Source organism: Macaca mulatta, chromosome 5 (genome assembly GCF_049350105.2).
Source record: "Macaca mulatta isolate MMU2019108-1 chromosome 5, T2T-MMU8v2.0, whole genome shotgun sequence".
Taxonomy (NCBI): Eukaryota; Metazoa; Chordata; class Mammalia; order Primates; family Cercopithecidae; genus Macaca; species Macaca mulatta.
The window spans coordinates 97,606,650-97,628,574 of NC_133410.1; the positions used below are offsets into that span (position 1 = coordinate 97,606,650).

Below are 21,925 nucleotides of genomic sequence, written 5' to 3' on the forward strand. Positions count from 1 at the left end.
GTGGCTCGCGGCGGCGCCCCGCCTTCCCGAGGTTGGCTCCCCAGCCAAAGAGGGGGCGCGCTTTGCGGTGGGTGGGTGGAGCCGCGAGTCTTGGTACCTCGCCAGCGGGCGGAGCGCCGAGGGGGTTTCACTTCGGGCAAAGGGACTGTGGTTGTGACAGCCAGGAAACCGAGAACGGAATGCCAACACTGCCTGGGCTTAGAGCTTGAAAGGTATCTGATTTCACTGTCACGTCTTTGAAAAGTAGTGCACAGTGCAGTGTTCTTCGTGGCTGAACAGGTATCTTGTGATCTTTCGGGAATGTCTATTCATTCATTCAACAAGTATTTTTGTGTTTATTGAAGGACGTCTTGTATGCCAGGTATTTGCTAGGCACTGGGGATACGCCCCTAACACAGATAGACATGATAGCTACCCTCATAGAATTTTCAGTCTAACAAAGAAGAGGGAGAAAACCAACAAGTAAACAAGCTCATTGAATAGTAACTAATCATGTCAAGGAAAGAAATAGACATGGTATGGACACTGGGGGATGACTTCAGATACGGTTGTTATATGAGAACCTTATAAGATGGCATTTAAACAATCAGTCATTCAGCCTTGGAACCAATAAAATGATGAATTGTTCTGGGCAGAGGGGACAACAGACAAAGGTCTCTAGGTGGGACAGCCCGGCGTTTTGGAAGAACAGAAAGAAAGCCAAAGTGTCCTCAGCATATGGAGGGAGGGGAAGAGCAGCATGATGTGAGGGAGATGAGGCAGAATGGGGCTTGGAGTTGGCATTACATTTTAAATTTAATGGGCTTCTATTGAGGCATTCGAAAAAAATAATTGAAAGAATCTGGGTTTAGACTTTACATCACTTTGGTTAGTGTGCAAAGAACAGTTAAAATAAGCTATTGGGAAACTGATTAGGAGATTATGACAGATGAAATGTAAGGTGGAAGATGACTTGGATTAAACTATGACAATGTCACTGAAGGGAGAGAAAAGCAGAAAATTAGAGATTTTAAAGATAAAGAATTAACTTGATTTGGCATTTTAGTTATTCTAGGCCAGGGACAACTGTTCTGAATCCAGTGCATTTAATAACCCAGTTAGAGAGTGACTTTCACGTTGATGGCTCACAGATTATAGCAATAACCTTGAGTAATATTATGTTAAGCTGACGTCTTTTCATAGACTTCCTGGATTTTTTTCTTCTTTCTTTTTTCTTTTTTTCTTTTTCTTGAGACAGGGTTTTACTCCTGCCCAGGCTGGAGTGAAGTGACACTGTCTTAGCTCACTGAAACCTCTGCTTCCCAGGCTCAAGTGATCCTCCTCTTCAGCCTCCCAAGTAGCTGGGACTACAGGCACGCTCAACCATACACAGCTATGTTTATATATTTTGTAGAGACGGGGCTTCCCCATGTTGCCCAGGCTGGTCTTGAACTCCTGAACTCAAGCAGTCCGCCCACGTCAGCCTCCCAAAGTGCTGGGATTACAGGCATGAGCCGCTGTACCTGGCCTGGAATTTAAAAATATAAAAATTTTATTGAAATATATGTCTTAAAAAGTGCACATATCCTAAGTGTAGACAGCTCCATGAATTTTCACAGTCTGCAGACACCTTTGTATCCAGCACCCAGATCAAGGAACAAAACATTATTAATACCTGAGAACCCCGTCAACCTGCCTTCCAACCTGCCTTCTTCCAAGGGAGTTTCCATGCTGGCTTTCAACAGCATAGGTAGTTTTGCCTATCTTTATATTGTTATATATAAAGACATAAAGTATGTGTTCTTTTGGTTTTGGCTACTTGGACTCAACATTACACTTGTAAGATTCTTCCACATTGTTGTATGCAGTTGTAGATCATTTTGTTTTCCATTCTGTGGATATACTGTAATTTATGAATTCATTCTTCTGATGGACATTAGGGCAGTTTGCCATTTAGAGCCATTATAGATAGTGCTACTGTGAGCAGTCTAGTATACATCTCTTGGTGATGGCCTTTTCATTTGATGGAGTATTTTGGTAGCTGAGTTAGAATAGTTTTTAAAAATCTATTCATCAATAATGTAGTATCATGTGTTGCAGTATCTCAATCATTTGGATTAAAATTTGGTGCAGATAATGAAGGACTTTGCTTTCCACAAATGTGAAAAATTTTGGCAACAAGAAAGAAGAAAGATGTGGGAAATTTTAAGCTTGGAAGTGTAAAATATTTTGAATTGTCCTGGAGTTTTGACCTTTTTTATAACCACTTGCATGCCCAGCATCTGAGAACATCATGACTTTGCAAAATCCTTGTACCATAACAGACTGGAATCCACAGTCACATGATAAGCAAAGCCACTTAGGCTGTTCTGAAGAATATCTTTGATACTAAAACAGTCCTTGAAATTACCTTTGAAAATCACACCATTTCACACTCTACCACAGCTCATTAAAATTAAAGCCAGCAGTTTACTTCTTATGAATTATGTGCTTCTGGGTTTGAATCTCTGAAGCATAGTTAAATACACTACAAAAAGAATTCATGGCCAGCACAGTGGCTTATGTCTGTAATCCCAGCACTTTGGGAGGCCAAGGTTGCCGATCACTTGAGCTGGGAGTTCGAGGCTAGCCTGGGCAACATGTCAAAACCTTGGTCTCTACAAAAAAATACAAAAATGAGCCAGGCACGGTGGCGCATACCTATGATCCCAGCTACTCGGGAGAGTGAGGTGGGAGGATCACCTGAGTCCAGGAGGTCCAGGCTGCAGTGAACCGTGATCTCACTACTGTACTCTAGCCTAGGTGGCAGAGTGAGACCCTTTCTCAAAAAAAAAAAAAAAAAGGCTGGGCGCAGTGACTCACGCCTGTAATCCCAGCACTTTGGGAGGCCGAGGCGGTGGATCACAAGGTTAGGAAATCGAGACCATCCAGGCTAAGACGGTGAAACTCTGTCTTACTAAAAATACAAAAAATTAGCCGGGCGAGGTGGCGGGCACCTGTAGTCCCAGCTACTCAGGAGGCTGAGGCAGGAGAATGGCGTGAACCCGGGAGGCGGAGCTTGCAGTGAGCTGAGATCGCATTGCCCTACTCCAGCCTGGGCAACAGAGCCAGACTCCGTCTCAAAAAAAAAAAAAAAACCACAATTATTTGTACATCAAACCCTCATAACACGCAGTTTATCTGTATAAGAAACCTGTTCATGTACCCCAGAACCTAAAATAAAAGCTTTTAAAAATGTGAATAATGTGTAAAGGAAATCATTATTTGGTTTGACAAAAAATAAAAAAATGAAAAAGAATTCACCACAGAGGTTGACGTGGCATGACAGATCACAGCACAGTGTACAAAATAATCAAGGGGATACAGCACTCCATACATTCAGTAAGTTGAGCTACTTCTTTATTCAGTTTATATTTTATTTTATTTACTTATTTTTTTCTAGAGCCAGGGTCTCCCTATGTTTCCCAGGCTGGAGTGAAGGGACTATTCACAAGTGTGATAATAGTGCACTATAGCCTTGAACTCCTGGGCTCAAGTGATTCTCCCGCCTCACTGGAGTAGCTAGGACAACAGGCATTCACCACTGTACCCAGCTCAGTTTATGTTTTAAAGAATTGAACCATCTGCTGAAAACCACTGGCTATCAGAAAATTATACCCAAAACAATTCATAGGGCTTTGAATGGGTGGGTGGTATGTATAACTGCAGAATTATTAATACTCATTAATGAATCATTTGTTGTTAAAATTAGATATGGACATTTTTGTATACTCAGAATCAGCAATTTTCTAGAAAAGTATCTGTATGCTACTTTTGGCCTCATGCCTAAAACATGGACCTGGGATACTAGGATGTATTTTTTCCATAGTTCAGGTTGCTCTGTCCTGAATTGCTAGCCCAGATGTCCCTTCTCTGTGTTACCAGGATAATTGCCAAAACACTGACCTAGAGAAATTTTAGGCCTGTCACAGCGGCTCATCCCTGTAATCCCACCACTTTCGGAGGCCAAGGCAGGAAGATAGCTTGAGGCTAGGAATTCAAGACCAGCCTGGGCAACACTGTGAGACCCCTGTTCTACAAAAAAAGAAAAAAAAAAAAAAAAGACTAGCCAGACATCGTGCTGCATGCCTGTAGTCCCAACGACTTGAGACGCTGAGGTGGGAGGATGACTGGATCCCAGGAGTTCGGGGTTGCAGTGCGCTATGACCATGCCACTGCACTCCAACCTGGGCAACAAAGCGAGACCTTGTCTCTTTAAAAAAAAGAGAGAGACTGAATTTGAAATATCGTCCTTGGATGCAATTAAACTTGCAGCAATGATTTTATTTTAAAATATGATTGTTGCTTCCCCCACCCTGTGTAATTTACCTCTACAGATTTGGAGTAAATAAGCTTCAGGCTGGGCGCAGTGGCTCACATCTGTAATCCCAGCACTTTGGGAGGCCAAGGCAGGTGGATCATGTGAGGTCAGGAGTTCGAGACCAGCCTGGCCAACATGGCGAAATGCCGTCTCCACTGAAAATACAAAAATTAGCTGGGTGTGGTGGCACGCACCTGTGATCCCTGCTACTCTGGAGGATGAGGCAGGAGAACCACTTGAACCTGGGAGGCAGAGGTTGCAGTAAGCCAAGATCGTGCCACTGCACTCCAGTCTGAGCAAAAGAGCAAGACTCCGTCTCAAAAAAAAAGCTTCGACCAGTACTAATGCTACAGAGATTTGAAATGTCTTTCCATTTCCACCTCTTATTATTTGACTATTATTCATTCTATTTGATCTTATTCAAGTCTTTAATTGCATGTTTCCCACCAGAGCTGTTGTGAGAACAATCATATTTTGTAAATGTATTTTGTAAGAAAGGTTATACAAAATTGTGTTTTATTTAAATCGCAAATGCTCAAAATCAAGGAAACGAAGTATGACAGTCATTATTAGCATTGTTTGCTAAATACTTACTGCTTTCATCACCCAAGCCAGTAGTGCCAGGGGAGGGCTCGCACCTGTGACTTGTCCTGGTCAATGAATTGTGAGTGGAGGTGATGGGGTAATTTTTGAGTGTGAGCATTTCATGTCCCTGTGCAAGACCCTCCAAGGTTCACTTGCCTCTGCCATTGCAACCAACAATGTTGCAGAGAATGGCTGCTCCCTGAATGACTCCAAGGAAGAGAATTCCACTGCCAGCCTATGATACCCATGGAACATGAGTAAGAAACAAACCTTTGATGTAGTTTGTTACTGGATATTAACCTAACTTCACCTATCCTATCTCAACTGATACAAATATCAACCCTAACTTAAAATTAACTTAAAATTGTTTACTTGAATTGTTCTTGGGGTAATTTTAGCCTAAGGGAAATTTTCATACATTTATTCTATAATTATTCATGAAGATCACACTATCAGGAACTATGTTAGGCTGTGGATTCATGGCAATAAATGAACAACATAAACATGGTCTCTGCTTTCATGAGAATTGGAAGGAAAATTCTAAGGTAGGCAACTACCTATGATGAATGCTACAAGTGACAAAGTATAGTGTTATTCGGTGCGGCTGAATATTATATAAAGCTACCAAGAAACCATGGAGAAAGAGAGAACAAGTTTCTAATTCAAGAAGTATCTTGAAAACATAGAAAACATTCCTTATATTTGAATCTGAAGCCCTTCAGGGCTAACACCACTTTTGACCAATGTGGGTCCTCAGGCAAAAACCCAATTTCCTGTGCCTCTGTTTCATCATCTGTAAAATAGCACTAAATATAACCTGCCCTGGCTAACTTACATAATCACTGCCAGAAATCAATTAGGTAGAGAATATAAGTGTCCCATAAAAATAAGCAGTGTTGTTATTCTTTGAAGCTTTTACAGAGCATTGAAGAAGCCTATAAATATGCAGTTTAAAAAATTGAAAACCCTATAAAGCAACATACAAACACATTTAAATTAATGTTGTATCCTTCTAGCTGTGGGAAATGGTGCAGAATAACATGGTGAAAATTATACCTTGGATAATCTAAAAGTCAGTGTTTATTGCCAAGTAATATCTGCTAATGCATGGCTATTAGGATATGGCTGAAACAGGCCAAAAATTCCCTTGTAATCCCTATAAGGAATATTCAATAAATATTTTTCTTGCCAGTGGAATGAAGTGAATGTATAACTAGTTTTATCTGAGCTGAACAACAGAAAAATGCACACAGTATTTAGAGAAACTGACTTTGTCTTTGAAATCTGTAATGCTGAAAGTGTGTATGCTTATATCCTATGGGAAATGATGTCCAGTTTTCTAAACTCATTGCTGTCTTCTGAGTCTCATTTATATTAGAGTTTGGAATATCAAGGTAACATTGTAAGAGATGATGAAAGGCCTGTTTGTCACTGGTTGTCAAGCAACCAAATGCACGTACAAACACACCTTCTTATTTTGTACAGAGTGGGTGTAGGTGCTGAACTGCTTTCCTGTTGGTCAGTTTCTCTTCCAATGGCAGAAAAGAAAGTATTATTTTTCCAGCTAATTGACATACTCTGGGAAAGTAACCAACTGTGTTTCTTTCCCTAGCAGTGTTAGATATAGACTTTAAACCAGGGTTAGTTTTGTAAGTTATTGTGGCTTTGGGCAATCTAGATTTTATATGCAAAAATACTCCAGAAAAAGTTTAAAAATTCCAATTTTGTGCTATGAGAAATGTGCAAGAGAGATCTGTTTTCTTGAAGAAGCTTTAATATAAGGAAATAAGAATATAAGGAAATAAGAATCCACAGTTATTCTACCACAGTGACACCAGGAAAGACCTCATCCAGGTCACAAATGACAGCAAAAATGATGTTCCCTTACCCCACCCTGTCTTCTCATAGACCATACAAAGCCACAGGAAGCTGGAGTCTGGGAGGAAGAATTATAGCAAAGGAAAAAAGGGAAGGGGACCAAGAGAGGGCCAGCAGGCTGCCCACATGAGGGACCTCTGTATGGCCTGAAATGTGTTTCAATGTAAACAGTAAGGGAACAGATGCTCCTTGCTCTTCCAGTAACAAACTGGAAATGCAAAAACAAACCTGTATAATGCAAGGCTGTACTATTTTCTACCTGTTCTCTCTTTCCCTAGTTTCTCCCTCCTTCTAACAAATCCTACACCCTTTGATACTCTTTTCATCTTACGACATTATTGCACAAAGTTTCACTCGCTTCCCATTTCCAGTAGGGGAAAAAAAATCCTAAACTTCTGAGGCCGGTTTCAAACTCTTCCATGGACTGCTCCTGCCATGAAGCAGGTAGAATTCCTGCTTCTTTGGGTGACTTAAGTCTTTTTCTCTTAAGGACTTCAACTGATTGGTTGAGGGCTACCCCTATATGGAGGATAATCTTCCAGATAAGGTTTACTGATTTAAATATTAGTCCCATCTAAAAATACCTTCACAACTAGACTGGCGTTGGACAAAATGTCAGAGAACCTCGGCCTGGCCAGATTGGCAAATAAAATTAACCATGACGCTAACCCTTACAAATGCTTCCTCTCTCCAGGCACTGTTCTAAATGTTCTACATGTTATCAACTCACTTAATCCTTACAGCAGCCCTAAGGCAGGGGCAGTGTTATGATTGTCATCCCCATTTTACAAATGAGGCACAGAGAGAGAGGTTGAGTAACTTGCCTGAGGTCACACAGCTTGCAAATGATGGAGCTGGGATATGAATCCTTGCAGTCTGGCTCCACAGTTTAGATTCCTAACTACTGTGCTATTTACCTCAAAAACAGAAAATGAAAGCTGAGCTGATTGATAGTTTATATGTTCTTCCTGTAAATGTCTTTGTGTGCCCACAATTAACATCTATTCAATGTCAATTTTTATAGAAACCTTACATATATCCACACAATAGTCCTTTGATGTACATAGTACTATCCCAATGTTACAGATGAGGAAATTTTGAGGCACAAAGTTAATGACTCGCCTCAGGCCATACAGTGGAACAGCAGGGATTTTAACCCTGGCCTCTTAGTCTCCAAGGTATATCGTCTTACTGCATTGCCTCTCTGTACACAGTTCATCAAGGTTAAACATTTTAAGAATGTTCTGGGCCAGGTGTGGTGGCTCACGTCTGCAATCCAAGTGCTTTGGGAGGCTGCCGAGGCAGGAGGATCACTTGAGCCCAGGACTCAGAGTGTAGGGAGCTATGGTCGCACCACTGCACTCCAACCTGAGTGGCAGAGTGAGACCCCTATCTCTTAAAAAAAAGACAAAAAAAGATATTCTGAATAATCTCTGTTTAAAAGAACTTAAATTACTTTAACAAAAGTCAGATTTCTGTTCTGATACATTCCACAAGTGAAATACACGGTACATAAAAGATAAGTTTCTGACCATTTCATGTACCAGGAAAGAATCAAGTAATGACATGTTATTCAATAAGACTAGAACTTATATTAAGATTTTCTTTATTAATGTATTTTCTTTTTTCTTTTTGGAGACTGAGTCTCACTCTATTCCCCAGGCTGGAGTGCAGTGGCATGATCTTTGCTCACTGCAACCTCTGCCTCCCGAGTTCAAACGATTCTCATGCCTCAGCCTCCCGAGTAGCTGGGATTACAGGCATGTGCCACCATGCCTGACTAATTTTTGTATTTTCAGTAGAGACGGGGTTTTACCATTTTGGACAGGCTGGTCTCAAACTCCTGACCTCAAGTGATTCGCCTGCCTCAGCTTCGCAAAGTCCTGGGATTACAGGTACGAGCCACCGCGCCTGGCCTATTTTCTAGAAGAAAGAGAATGAAGAAAGGTGAACTGTCTTAATAATTGACTTCAGTCATCATTTAGCAGCCACAGTGGGTCCTTTGTGATTACATATATACATATATATATATATATATGTAGAGACATATATATAGAGAGAGAGACATATATGTATAGAGAGAGAGAGTACATATTTGCGATCTTAAAGGAATTCACAAATCTTAGTTCTACAGGTACTGAACATGAAAAATTATGAGATTTATATGAGGAAATTTGAAAACATAACAAAGCTGCTGAAAATAAGAGTGGATAGATCAGAGCTGAAAGAGATTAACAGACATACTGGTGTAGTCATTATTGAGAAACTAACATAGTTGCTCCCAGGAGGTGAGATCCATTACATATTGTGGCACAGACAGCTAAATGCCTAATCTGATTTCCATTCTACACTTCCTCCTTACTAACAGAACCCTGATTCTTACGTGGGCACATTGCTGACCAAAATATAAGATTGTTTTATAACCTTTCCTATAATTAGTGTGGCCGTACTGCTAACTTCAATGCTGATAAGATGTAAGTAGATGTATGTGAACTTCCAGAAAGCCACAACACAAGGACGCAGGCATACCTTTCTGTCACTGCTGTCCTGGAACTTGAGAATCATCTTGGATTGTGAAGTGACATGGTCCAGTTGGCAGAGCAGTGCCATCGTCCTTCCAGGGAGGAAGCTGAGTCTCTGGTGGACATGGAGAACTATAATAGCCCTGCACAGAGGTGAAAATATGTGATACCTTTTCTCATTCATCATAAGGTTTGTGGCTGACACTCCTATAACAAAAGACAAACAAGAGAAAGGCGCAAAAAATTTATTTAATCAAAGTTTTTCTGTGACATGGAAGGCTTCAGAAATGAAAACCAAAGATCCAGAGAAAACTGTCTATTTTTACGTGTAGGTTCAATGATAAATGGACTGCCATGTAGAAATGTGATTGGACAAAAAGGGAATGATCTAGTGGTGATAGATTGAGCAGGGAAACCCAGCAAGGCCTATGTGTTCAGATTCTCCTGGGTTTCTGCATGGCTCTCTGCGTGGCATGCCTTTGTCTTGAGTATAGGACAGCACCCCTCTGGAATGAGGGTCGTATGACCTACTATCAGACAGTGTAGGTCAGAGAATATTTTTATGGCCAGCTTCTACACAGAAAGGCAAGGGAAAGTTAGAATAGCGCTTCTACATTTTATGGCTGACTTTGGAGGAGAGGGATTCTTAGGAAAAAAATTCTGATGGGCCTGATTTGGGTTTTATGCCCAATCTTTGAGCCATTTGAGGGTTAGCATTATAATTTGTCCAGTTGTGGGCCGGGTGTTGTGGCTCATGCTGATAATCCTAGCACTTGATGAGGCCAAGGTGGGAGAATCACTTGAGGTCAGGAGTTTTAGACCAACCTGGGCAACATAGTAAGACCCTGTGTTTACAAAAAAAATCGAGGTGGCCACTACAGGTGTCACCTGTATGTATACGTGTGTGTGTGTGTGTGTGTGTGTGTATATATATATTATATATATATATATGGTCAGGGGTAAGGAGGGGATGTTGTTTGAGCCAGGAGTTCAAGGCTACAGTAAGCCAGCAATAATCACGACACTGTACTCTAGCCTGGGTGATAGAGCAAGGCCTTGTCTTAGAAGAAAAGAAAAAAAAAAAAAAAACAGGATTTTTTTTCTTCCCATTAGCTTAAAACAACACCAATTTATTATGTTCTTCTACAGCTGAGCTGGGGTTTAGCTGATCTGGGTTTGACTTAGCTGGGCAGCTCTGCATCTCACTGCAGGGCTGCAGGTTGGCTGAATCAGCTTTGCCCTCCATGTCTCATTCTTCTTGAACAAGTACGATACCGAGGCCTATTCTTCTTGTGACAATAGCAGAAGCACAAGAGATTGAGAGGAAGCACTCAAGGGTTTTTAACACCTAGACCTGGAACTGGGCACATTGTCATGATGTCTGCATGCCATTGGCCAAAATGAGTCACATATCGTTATGGAATCTTTGGGGTGTCACTTTTCTCAGCAGAAACCTCTCTGGCCAGTGATGCCTTTGCCTCAGTTTGCTCAGGCCGGCTGGGCTCATTCCACTCACTTGGCCTAGGTAGGCTGCTCTTGGCTCATGCTACTGGCCTGAATCCCATGCCTGCCAAGGGAGACTGCATGGAGCGGTGAAGGGTGTGTGGGCAAGTATGGTGTCTGATCACTGCATAGTCAGACATGCCCCTGCTGCAGTGGGCAGGGGCAGCACAGGTGCTGGCACCCTGCAAGGCTGTGGCTGGACCAGGTGCACCACAAGCAGCTTCCACAGCTGGCACTGGGTAACATGGTGGCACTCAGAAGCTTGAAGATGCCAGAAACTTCAGGGCCCCAAAGACAGAATCACTGTCCTGGATCGGGGGGCTCCCAAGTCTGGGCTCCCCAAAGGGCTACAGCTTATCTTTCCTTCTCTTTGCCCACAACATTTTGAACAAGGAGCATGTCTCCGTCCTGTTTGTGTTACAACTCTTAGCCTCATTTGGCAGGTCCCAAGTTCTTGTCCTGCACCCAGGAAGAATGAGGTATGCAGACAAGTGGAGGGTAAATAAGACGAAGAGGAGCTCTATTGAGTGACAATAGCTCAGAGGAGACCCTGGAGTGGGTAGCTCCTGTCTGCAGCTAGTCATCCTAATGTCTGCTGCTCTCAGCAGAGAGGAAGCCCTGGAGTGGGTAGCTCCTCTCTGCAGCTGGCTGTCCTGATGTCTGCCTCCTGCTGCTGTTCATGGCACCCAGGCTGTAGGAGCCAAAGGGTGCATTCAGGCCAGTGCCAAGCTGCTTTCAGCTTCTCCCCACTTCAGCTTCCCTCCTATGCTTGTCAGCACCCAAAATCTGAAGGGGGCTAAGGCAGCAGGGGGCTGGTGTGCCAACATTGCCCTGAGAGTGTGGACACCCAGCCTGACTGTGTCAGCACCTGGGTTTGGCCCTGACTTTGTTCAGAGATCAGAGCAGGCACTGACAGCAGGGAGAAGCCAGGCAGTGGGAGCAGGCATTTCTGAGCCTGTGAGGGCAAGGGTGGCCTTCCAGGGCCCCCAAGAGTGCAGGGATGCCTGGGTCCACAGACCGCTTGGGTGGTTGCAGCTGCACCAGGGAGAGTGGGGCTCCTTCCTGCTCCGTGGAACAGGAGGCCTGGGTCTGCAGCCACGGTTTGGACAGATGCAGCTGTGCCCAGGAGGGTGGGGCTCCTGCCTAGTCCCCAAGCCCCAAGAGCACAGGGAAGCCCAGGTCCATAGCTGTGGCTTGGGTGGTGACAGTCGCACCCAGGAAGCTTCTGCCCCAGCTTGGAAGAGTTGGGTCTCCCATTTGTCCTCAGCTCTCACCAGCTTTATGGAGCATGCAGCCCCAGCTGTGCCTCCTTGCTGCAGCTGGTGTGATGGCAGCAGCTGCTCCAGATGGCCTACTGCTGCCATCAATATGTAGTAGATTCAACATGACCATAAATCAATTTCAGTTCCCTCCATCAAGAGGTAGAGTTTTCTCCCCCTGCACGTATTCCTTGCCCCTTGAATATGAGCTTGTGACTTGCTTTGACCAATAGAATGAAGTACAAGTGAAATTTATGGCTTGTAAACCATAGTCTAAAAAGGCCTTTGCAGTCCGGTTCACACCCTCTTGGAATGCTACAGCCAAGACAGAAGGATGAGGAAGTCCTGCTCAGGTTAACCTCTTTGTGGATGAAAGCCCACATGGAGAGAGGCCCAAGCATCCCAATTTCCTAGCTCAGCTCTCGGTTGATCCAACAGCTAGATGTAACTTCATGAGTTTGCCCAGGTAAGAGCAGCAAAAGAACCCGTATCCAACCTGCAGAATTGTTGCATAGTTGTTTTAAGCCACTAAGTTTGGGGATGGTTTGGGATGCAGCAGTAGATAAAGAATACAATATGGCTAAGCCCGAAATCAAGAGCCAGGTAAGTATACTCTCCATACGACAAGTGTGTGGCTGCATGGAGGGTGAAGGTTTGAGACCAACAATTCTATCCACTATCAGGTATAATATCTGAATTTTAGTTACTTTAATTCTAGATTGATCTTCAGTTGTTAGTGGCTCCTGGCATATTAAATCTGTTTTCTAGCTCCGCAACCCATTCTATCTTTGTGATAGCTTATCTTCAGTTCTTTTCTTCCTTTACTCACATGCTATTTCTCCACGAAAAGGTGAATTCTATTTCTGCACTCTTGAATCCGGGCCGACTGTGACTGCTCTGACAAATAAAATACAGTGAAGTCATCCCTAACCTTTCAGAGGACTGGCAACTTCCACTCCCTGCCTCTTGGAAGTCTGGCACCATGTAAGAAGAACAACCATCCTGACTACTCTGCTATGAGAAAGCAAGTTTTTGGCAACCTTATTAAAGACAAATGATTGCTTACCCATATGTGTGGAGTCCTCATTAGAGAAAAGGAGTTAGGTTGGTGGGACTGAGGGAAAGCAAAAAGAGAAAGCAGATAAGCTATAAGCCTGCCTTTCTTCATGGTCCGGGACACCTAGCCCTTCTGCACAAATAGCTCACAATCTTCCTGCACCCAGCTATCAGAAGATACCTGCAAGTTAGCTCACTGCAACCCTGGCATTGTCTGCGCAAAGCCCTCTTCAGCATACAGCATAAACACTCGTCTATAAACTCTCCAGCAAGCCTTTATTTCCTGACAGTCAGCAATTCTTCTGCTGATTCTACCAGTTGCTCCCTGGCAACATATTTTTATACTTTCTCTAATAAATCTGCCTTTCTTTATCTACAACTGCCTTGGTAAATTATTTTATCCGCACGCCACTGGTCCAGATAGTCGTTGCTCACCCACGACATTATGTTTAGTGAAGTTCTGTTCTGTGTTTTCATTTTTTTAAATGGTAGATATTATACTTTGTGTATCTGTTCATCAAATGATGGACATTTGGGTTGTTTCCACTTCTTAGCTATTATGAATAATGCTGCTATAAACATTCTTATATAGGTGTTGGTGTGGACACACGATTTCATGATTTTGGATATTTATCTACAAGTGGAATTGCTAGGCCAGATGGTAGCTACTACACATCTTTGCATCCCCTTTCCTAAAAGGATAAACTGGTTTTTTTTTGTTGGTTTTTATTTCTTGTAGAAATGAGGTCTTGCCATCTTGCCCAGGCTGGTATTGAACTCCTGGGCTTAAGCGATCCTGGCATGAGCCACCACACTCGGCCAAGGATATAAACAGGAAACATCCTGCACTAATGTAAACGATGTTGTATATTTATTCCTGGTCTGTTTTCTGACTTTGTCTTCTACTCTCCCCAGGGTGGTTCTGCTCTGGGTCCCTTGACCTCTATAAGAGACAGCTACAGGCTAGGCTCAGTGGCTCACGCCTGTAATTCTAGCACTTTGGGAGGCCGAGGCAGGCATATCACGAAGTCAGGGGTTCAAGACCTGCCTGGCCAACATGATGAAACCCCCGTCTCTACTAAAAATACAAAAATTAGCTGGGTGTGGTGGTGCGTGCCTGTAATCCCAGCTACTTGGGAGGCTGAGGCAGGAGAATCGCTTGAACCAGGGAGTCAGAGGTTGTAGTGAGCTGAGGTTGTGCCACTGCACTCCAGCCTGGAAACAGAGCAAGACTCCATCTCAAAAAAAAAAAAAAAAAAAGAGAGAGAGAGTTACAGGGACCATTCTCTTGCTTCACTCAGATCTCTGGTCACTGATAATTGTATTAGAGGGAACTTCCCTGATCATTGCCTAAAACAGCTCCCCTTACCATCTATTCCCTTGCCAATCCCCATCTTCAGAGCACATAGCACCTCAGATATTTACTCATTTTTTAATTTATTTATGTCTGCCTTTCCTCAGACTGGTGGGAGGGGTGAATCTTCATTTTTTAAATTATTGCATCCATAGCACCTAGAGCAGAGCCCAAGTACTCAATATATATTAGTTAGATAAATTAGTGAGTGAGTGAATGAATGAATGAAGAATCTTCGGTTTCCTTGAGTCCTCTTCTGCATTGAGGACTGTCTAGTGGGAAATTATATCCAGCAAACACCATGCAAAGTTGGCCACTATCAGAAAATTCCAAGGGTCATTTGTGGGCCTAGCTGAGTCATGAAAGCAGAAAAGAAAATAGAATTTAAAATTAATCTCACCACTTCTGTTCTCACTTCATGGCATAGTTTCTGTTGCTTTCCTCTTTAGCTACTTAGGGAAAAATTAGGCCTTTTATATCCTTCAATGTTTTCTGTTGTCTACATTAAACAATGTGTGGCAGAGAACAGTGGGGCTGATAAGAAACCTTGGATCCACTGATGCCTTAATTGTCAGTCCAAAAAGAGCTCACCTGATTTTCTCTATGTGAGTGTTTTTTAAAATATACAATTTTTTTGAGACAGGGTCTCACTCTGGCTGGAGTGCAGTGGTGTGATCTCGGCTCACTGCAGCCTCAACCTCCCAAGGTCAAATGATCCTTCCACCTCAGCTTCCCAAGTATCTGGGACCACTGGTGTGCACTACCATGCCTGGCAAAATTTCATATTTTATGGAGATGTGGTTCTCCATGTTGCCCAGGCTGGTCTCCTAGGCTCAAGCAGTCCGCCTGCCTGGGCCTCCCAAATTGCTGGGGTTACAAGTGTGAGCTATGGCACCTGGCCTTTAAAAATTCTTAATCCCTGGAAGCACATGTCAGCCTGACTTTGCCCACCAGGTTTTCTTCATCTTACCAGAGGTCTCCTTGATATGTTCTTAAAGTCCGTCCTTTCATGTCTCTTTCTTTCTTTGTCATTTGCCCCCACTATTCTCATCTTCTGCCCCTATTCCAATTCAAGGGCTGATTTAGAGAGCTGCAATACTAGCAGATGTCTATATTTCTGTGTTACTTTCAATTTTCTGCCATGTAGTTTTTGTTTGTTTGTTTGTTTTTTGAGATTGAGTCTCACTCTTGTTGTCTAGGCTGGAGTGCAATGGCACGATCTTGGCTCACTGCAACCTCCACCTCCTGGTTCCAAGCAATTTTCCTGCCTCAGCCTTCCGAGGAGCTGGGGTTACAGGCATACGCCACCACGCCCAGCTAATTTTGCATTTTTAGTAGAGATGGAGTTTCACCACGTTGGTCATGCTGGTCTTGAACTCCTGACCTCTGGAGATCCGCCCGCCTCAGCCTCCCAAAGTGCTAGGATTACAGGCATGAGCCAACAAGCCTGGCACATATAGTTATTTCTTATCTCAGCTTAGTTATATTGAGCAAATGTTTGTGGACTAGATGTGCAGAACATTTGCTAGGCCTTGGAGATACTGACATTTTAAAACAATTTCTACTTACAGTATTTTGCAATGTTAGCAGTCTCCACTTTACTCCTTTATGTTGTGATTGCAACCTTCTTGCAACTTCTCTATGGGCTTAAAATAGCTTGTACATAGGCAGTGTTCATTAGTGTGGGAAATTAGTTGAACTGAATTGATAACCAATCTAGAATCTGCTTTTGAAATTTTTTCCACTCTTTGTCAATCCAATCTACATCTACCCAGGAGTATCCTGTAAGTAGTGGTGGCAGGTTTTTCTGAGGTGGGCAGTCTATCCAAACCTACCACAAAGTCGGAGGAAGCTGAGAAGTCAAAGAAAGAGGCTGGCAAATCCAATTTCTCAGAAGGAAACATTTAATAGAGACTTATGAACAGAAGCCATGTCTATGTCACCAGAGGCAGTGAAAAAAGATGGCAGATCCCCACACTATTACCTCCTAGGCCCAGGGTTTATATACCAGAGGTGAGGGGCAAGTTGGCTTCAGAGAGAATGGGTAGGAATTTTCCCTGAGGGCAAGATTGATGGTAAGTATTTGCTCTCCCATAAGGGACAGTAGATGAACTGGGCATCTCAGAGGCGTTCCCAGAACTGAGGTTAATCTGAAGTCAACATGGCAGATTACCCTCCAAGATGGAGTTACTTTGACCTCCCATCTAAGATGATGTTGTTTTGGCCTTCACATACTGTTCTGTTTTTGACATTGAAGCTAAGAGGCAATTAGCCCAAGAAAATATTTGTAAATCATATATCTGATAAGGGGCTTGTATTCAGAACACATAAAGAACTTTTGCAACTCAGTAATGAAAAGACCAATAGCTCAATGAAAAAATGGGTGTGCTAGTGGCTGGACTCTGTGGCTCACACCTGTAATCCCAACACTTTAGGGAGGCCGAGGCATCAGGATCACTTGAGCCCAGGAGTTCAAGACCAGCCTGGGCAACACAGTGAGACTCCGTATCCCCCCACCCCAATCACTACCAGAAAAAAACAAAAAATAGCCAGGGGTAGTGGCGCATGCCTGTGGTCGTAGCTACATGGAAGGCTGAAGTGGGAGGATTGCTTGAGCCTGGTAGGTTGAGGCTGCAGTGAGCTGTGATAACGCCATTGCACTCCAGGCTGGGTGACAGTGAGACCATGTTTCTAAAAAAAAAAATTTTTTTTTTGAGACGGAGCCTCGCTCTGTCACCCAGGCTGGAGTGCAGTGGCGCTATCTCGGCTCACTGTAAGCTCCGCCTCCCAGGTTCATGCCATTCTCCTGCCTCAGCCTCCTGAGTAGCTGGGACTACAGGCACCGGTCACCACGCCCAGCTAACTTTTTTGTATTTTTAGTGGAGACGGGGTTTCACCGTGTTAGCCAGGATGGTCTCAATCTCCTAACCTCGTGATCCACCTGCCTCAGCCTCCCTAAGTGCTGGGATTACAGGCGCGAACCACTGCACCCAGCCAAAAAAAATTTTTTAATGGGGAAGAATCTGAATAGTTTTCTAAAGAAGATATACGAATTGCCAATAACGTAACAAAAAGATGCAACATCATTAGTCATTAGGGAAATGCAAATAAAAATTACGAGATACCACTTCACACCTAAAAGGATGGCTGTAATTTTTAAAAATGGACATTAACAAATTGTAGTATAATATGAAATACTTTTGGTCTTTGTCCCCAGTTCCTGTCACAGAGGACCTAAAACCTTTGGCATTTTCTATCTGGGTCGGGGCTCCGAGATAGCCTCAGGATGGGACTGGTCGCCAGAAAGACTAAGTGATTAGAGGGTTGAAACTTTCAGCTCTACCCACCAAACGCTGGAAAAGGCGTCAGGGGATTTTATAGCCCATTAGTCAGAAGTGCAGGTGACAACCTACTTGGATTGGTGTTGGAAGTTGGGGGCAATCTTGTGGGACACCCAGTGGTGTTCACTAGAGAAGTTGGTGTGTCAGGAAATACCTTTACATATCCGGTCACAGAAGTGTTCTGTGTTGAGTGTGTGAGTAGAGAGAAAAAACTGTTTTTCCTCTTCACATGAGTGTAGGCAAGGATGTGGAGAAATTCTCATATATTGCTGATGAGAATACAAAATGGTAAACACTGTGGAAAACAGTTTGGCAATATACAAAACATTAAACATACAGTTATTATTTGACCCACCTGTTCCTAGGTATATAACCAAGAGAAATTAAAATAAATATACATCTCTGTAAAACCATGTACACTTGGCCCTCTACATCCATGAAGTCCACATCCTTGCCTTCAACCATGGATCAAAAATATTTAGGGGAAAAAGATAAAAAATAATATCCTGAAAGCTGATGGGGCATTAAAAATGATGCAGTAAACAGTAATAAAAAATTAAAAATACAATATACAACTATTTACATAGCATTTACATTGTATGAGGTATTATACGTAATCTACAGATGATTTACAGTAGACCAAAGGATGTGTGTAGTTTATATGCAAATACTAAGGGACTTGAGTATCCTTGGCTTTTAGTATCCATGGTGGTCTTAGAACCAGTTCCCCACAGATACCAAGCAACAACTGGACATGAATGTACATAGTAGATTATCCATAATAGCCAAAAAGTGCAAACAACCCAAATGTTTGTCAACCAATGAACAGATAAAGAAAATGTGATACAGTCATAGGATGGAACATTATTCAACAATAAAAAGGAAAAAAAGGCCGGGTGTGGTGGCTCACGTCTGTAATCTCAGCACTTTGGGAGGCTGAGGCGGGCAGATCACTTGAGGTCAGGAGTTCGAGACCAGCCTGACCAACATGGTGAAACCCTGTCTCTACTAAAAATAAAAAAATTAGTTGGGCGTGGTGGCACATACCTACTTGGGAGGCTGAGGTAGGAGAATGGCTTGAACCCAGGAGGTAGAGGTTGCAGTGAGCCAAGATTGCAATATTGCACTCCAGCCTGAGTGACAGAGTGAGACCCCCATCTCAAAAAAAAAAAAAAAAGAAAAGAAAAGAATAAGGTACTGATGCATGCTATGACATGGAAGAACCTTGAAACATTATGCTAAGTAAAAGAAACCAGTTTCAAAAGACCACATATTGTGTGCTTCCATTTGTATGAAATGCTCAGAATAGGAAAATCTGTAGACACAGGAGGTAGATTCATGGTTGTCTAGGCTGAAGAGTGTGGGAGTTTGGGCAGAAATAGGGAGTAAATATTCATGGATACTGGATTTGAGGGGAGTGATGAAAATGTTCTAAAATTGATTGTGGTTGTTCACTGTTTATGTATAGAAATGCTGCTGATTTTTGTATGTTGGTTTTGTATCCTGCAACTTTACTGAATTTACTAATCAATTCTAACAGTTTTTTGGTGGAGTCTTTAGGTTTTTCTAATATAAGATACTATGATCTGCAAACAAGGATAATTTGACTTCTTCCTTTCCCATTTGGATCTCCTTCATTTCTTTGTCTGGTCTAATTGCTCTAGCTAGAACTTCCAGTACTATGTTGAATGACAGCGGTGAAAGTGGGCATCCTTGTCATATTCCAGATTTTATAGGGAAGGCTTTCAGTATTTTTCTCCATTCAGTATGATGCTAGCCATGAGTCTGTCCTATACGGCTTTTATTGTGTTGTGGTATGTTCCTTCTATACCCAGTTTTTTGATGTTTTTTTTTTATCATGAAGAGATGCTGAACTTTACCAAATTCTTTTTCAATATCAATTGAAATGATCATATCATTTTTGTCCTTCATTCTCATTGTTGTTATTGTTGTTGCTGTTTTGGGGACAGGGTCTCACTCTGTTGCCCAGGCCTAAGTGCAGTGGTGCAGTCTTGGCTCATAGCAATTTCTGCCTCCTGGGCTCAAGCAATCCTCCCACCTTAGTCTCCTGAGTAGCTGAGACTACTGGCATGTGCCACCACACTTGGCTAATTTATTAATTTTTTGTAGAGACAAGGTCTCCCTATATTTCCAAGGCTGGTCTCAAACTCAAAGAGATCCTTCTGCCTCAGCCTCCCCAAGTGTGTGCTTGGATTATAGACATGAGCCACCACACCACGCATTTTCCTTCATTCTCTAGATATGATGTATCACATTGATTGAGTAGCATATGTTGAACCATTCTTGGATCCGTGGGATAAATCCCACTTGGTCTTGATGAATGACCTTTTTAATGTGTTGTTGAATTTGGTTTGCTGTAACGGTATTTTGTTGAGAATTTTTGCACCTACATTCATCAGAGATATTAACCTGTTGTTTTCTTTTCTTGATATGTTTTTGTCTGGTTTTGGTATCAGGGTAATACCAACCTTGTAGAATAAGTTTGGAAGTATTCCTTCCTCCTCTATTTTTTAGAATAGTTTGAGTAGGATTAGGTATTTTTTTTTTTAAACATTTGGTAAAATGCAACAGTGAAGCCATCTGGTCCTGGGCTTTTCTTTGCTGTAGGGCTTTTCATTACAAGTTAGATCTTATTACTTCTTATTTGTGACTTTGGGTTTTGGATGTCTTCATGGTTCAATCTTAGTAGGTTGTATCTGACTAGGAATTTATCCATTTCTTTTGGGTTTTCCAATTTATTGGCATATAGTTACTCATAGCAGCCTCCAATGATCCTTTGAATTTCTGTGGTGTCGGTTGTAATGTCCTCTTTTTCATCACTGATTTTTTTTTTTTTTTTTTTTTTTTTGAGATGGAGCCTTGCTCTGTCACCCAGGCTGGAGTGCAGTGGTGCAATCTTCGCTCACTGCAAGCTCCACCTCCCGGGTTCACGCCATTCTCCTGCCTCAGCCTCCCGAGTAGCTGGGACTACAGGCGCCTGCCACCGTGTCCGGCCAATTTTTTGTATTTGTAGTAGAGACGGGGTTTCACCTTGTTAGCCAGGATGGTCTCGATCTCCTGACCTCGTGATCCGCCCGCCTCGGCCTCCCAAAGTGCTGCGATTACAGGCGTGAGCCACAGCTCCCAGCCCTTTCATCTCTGATTTTATTCATATGGTTTTTCTCTCTTCTTAGTGTAGCTAAAGATTTGCAATTTTATCTTTTGAAAAAAACTCAACTTTTTTTCATTGATCTTTTCTTTTGTTTTCTTCATTTCAATTTTATTTATTTCTGACCTAGTCTTTATTATTTATTTTCTTCTACTGATTTTGGTTTTGGTTTACTCTTGCTTTTATAACTAATAACTCTTAAAGGTTATTTATTTGAAGTTTTTCTACTTTTTTGATGTAAGCACTTATAGCTGTAAACTTTCCTCTTAGCAATGTTTTTGCCATATCTCATAAGTTTTGGTGTATTTTGATACTGTCAAGATATTTGATACAGTAATATCAAAATATGCCACATCAAAAGAACAGTTGTAATGTCTCCCTTTTCATCCCTGATTTTATTTATCTGGGTCTTCTCTTTTTATTTTCTTCATTAGTCTGGCTAAAGGTTTGTCAATTTTGTTTATCTTTTCAAAAAACCAACTTTTTGTTTCATTGATTTTTTTGTGTTGTTGTTTCATTTCAAATTCATTGATTGCTGCTCTGGTCTTTACTATTACTTTTCTTCTACTAAGTTTGATCCTGTCTCAAACTTAGTAGAAGAATGTGTATATATATATTTGAGACAGGATCTTGCTTTATTGCCCAGGCAGGAGTTCAATGGGATGATCACAGCTCACTGCAGTCTCGACCTCTTGGGCTCAAGTGATCCTCCAATCTCAACCTCCTGAGTAGCTGGGACTACAGTCATGCACCACCACGCTTGGCTAATTTGTTATTTCATTTGTTCTAATAACTTTTTAAATTTTTTTCCTTAGTTTCTTCATTGACCCACTGATCGTTCAGGAACATATTCTTTAATTTCCAAGTATTCGTATAGTTTCTAAAATTCCTCTTGTGATTGATTCCTAGTTTTATTACA

At 42.2% G+C, this 21,925-nt stretch overlaps 1 long non-coding RNA gene across 1 annotated transcript; it reads left to right on the top strand.

The window, feature by feature from the left end:
• The first annotated feature begins 153 nt into the window (after nt 1-153).
• LOC114678353 (uncharacterized) lies at nt 154-13,518 on the top strand. Its single transcript, XR_003729713.2, has 2 exons — nt 154-212; nt 12,937-13,518. It is a non-coding gene; the product is annotated as an uncharacterized LOC114678353 (long non-coding RNA).
• The last annotated feature ends 8,407 nt before the right edge of the window (nt 13,519-21,925 follow it).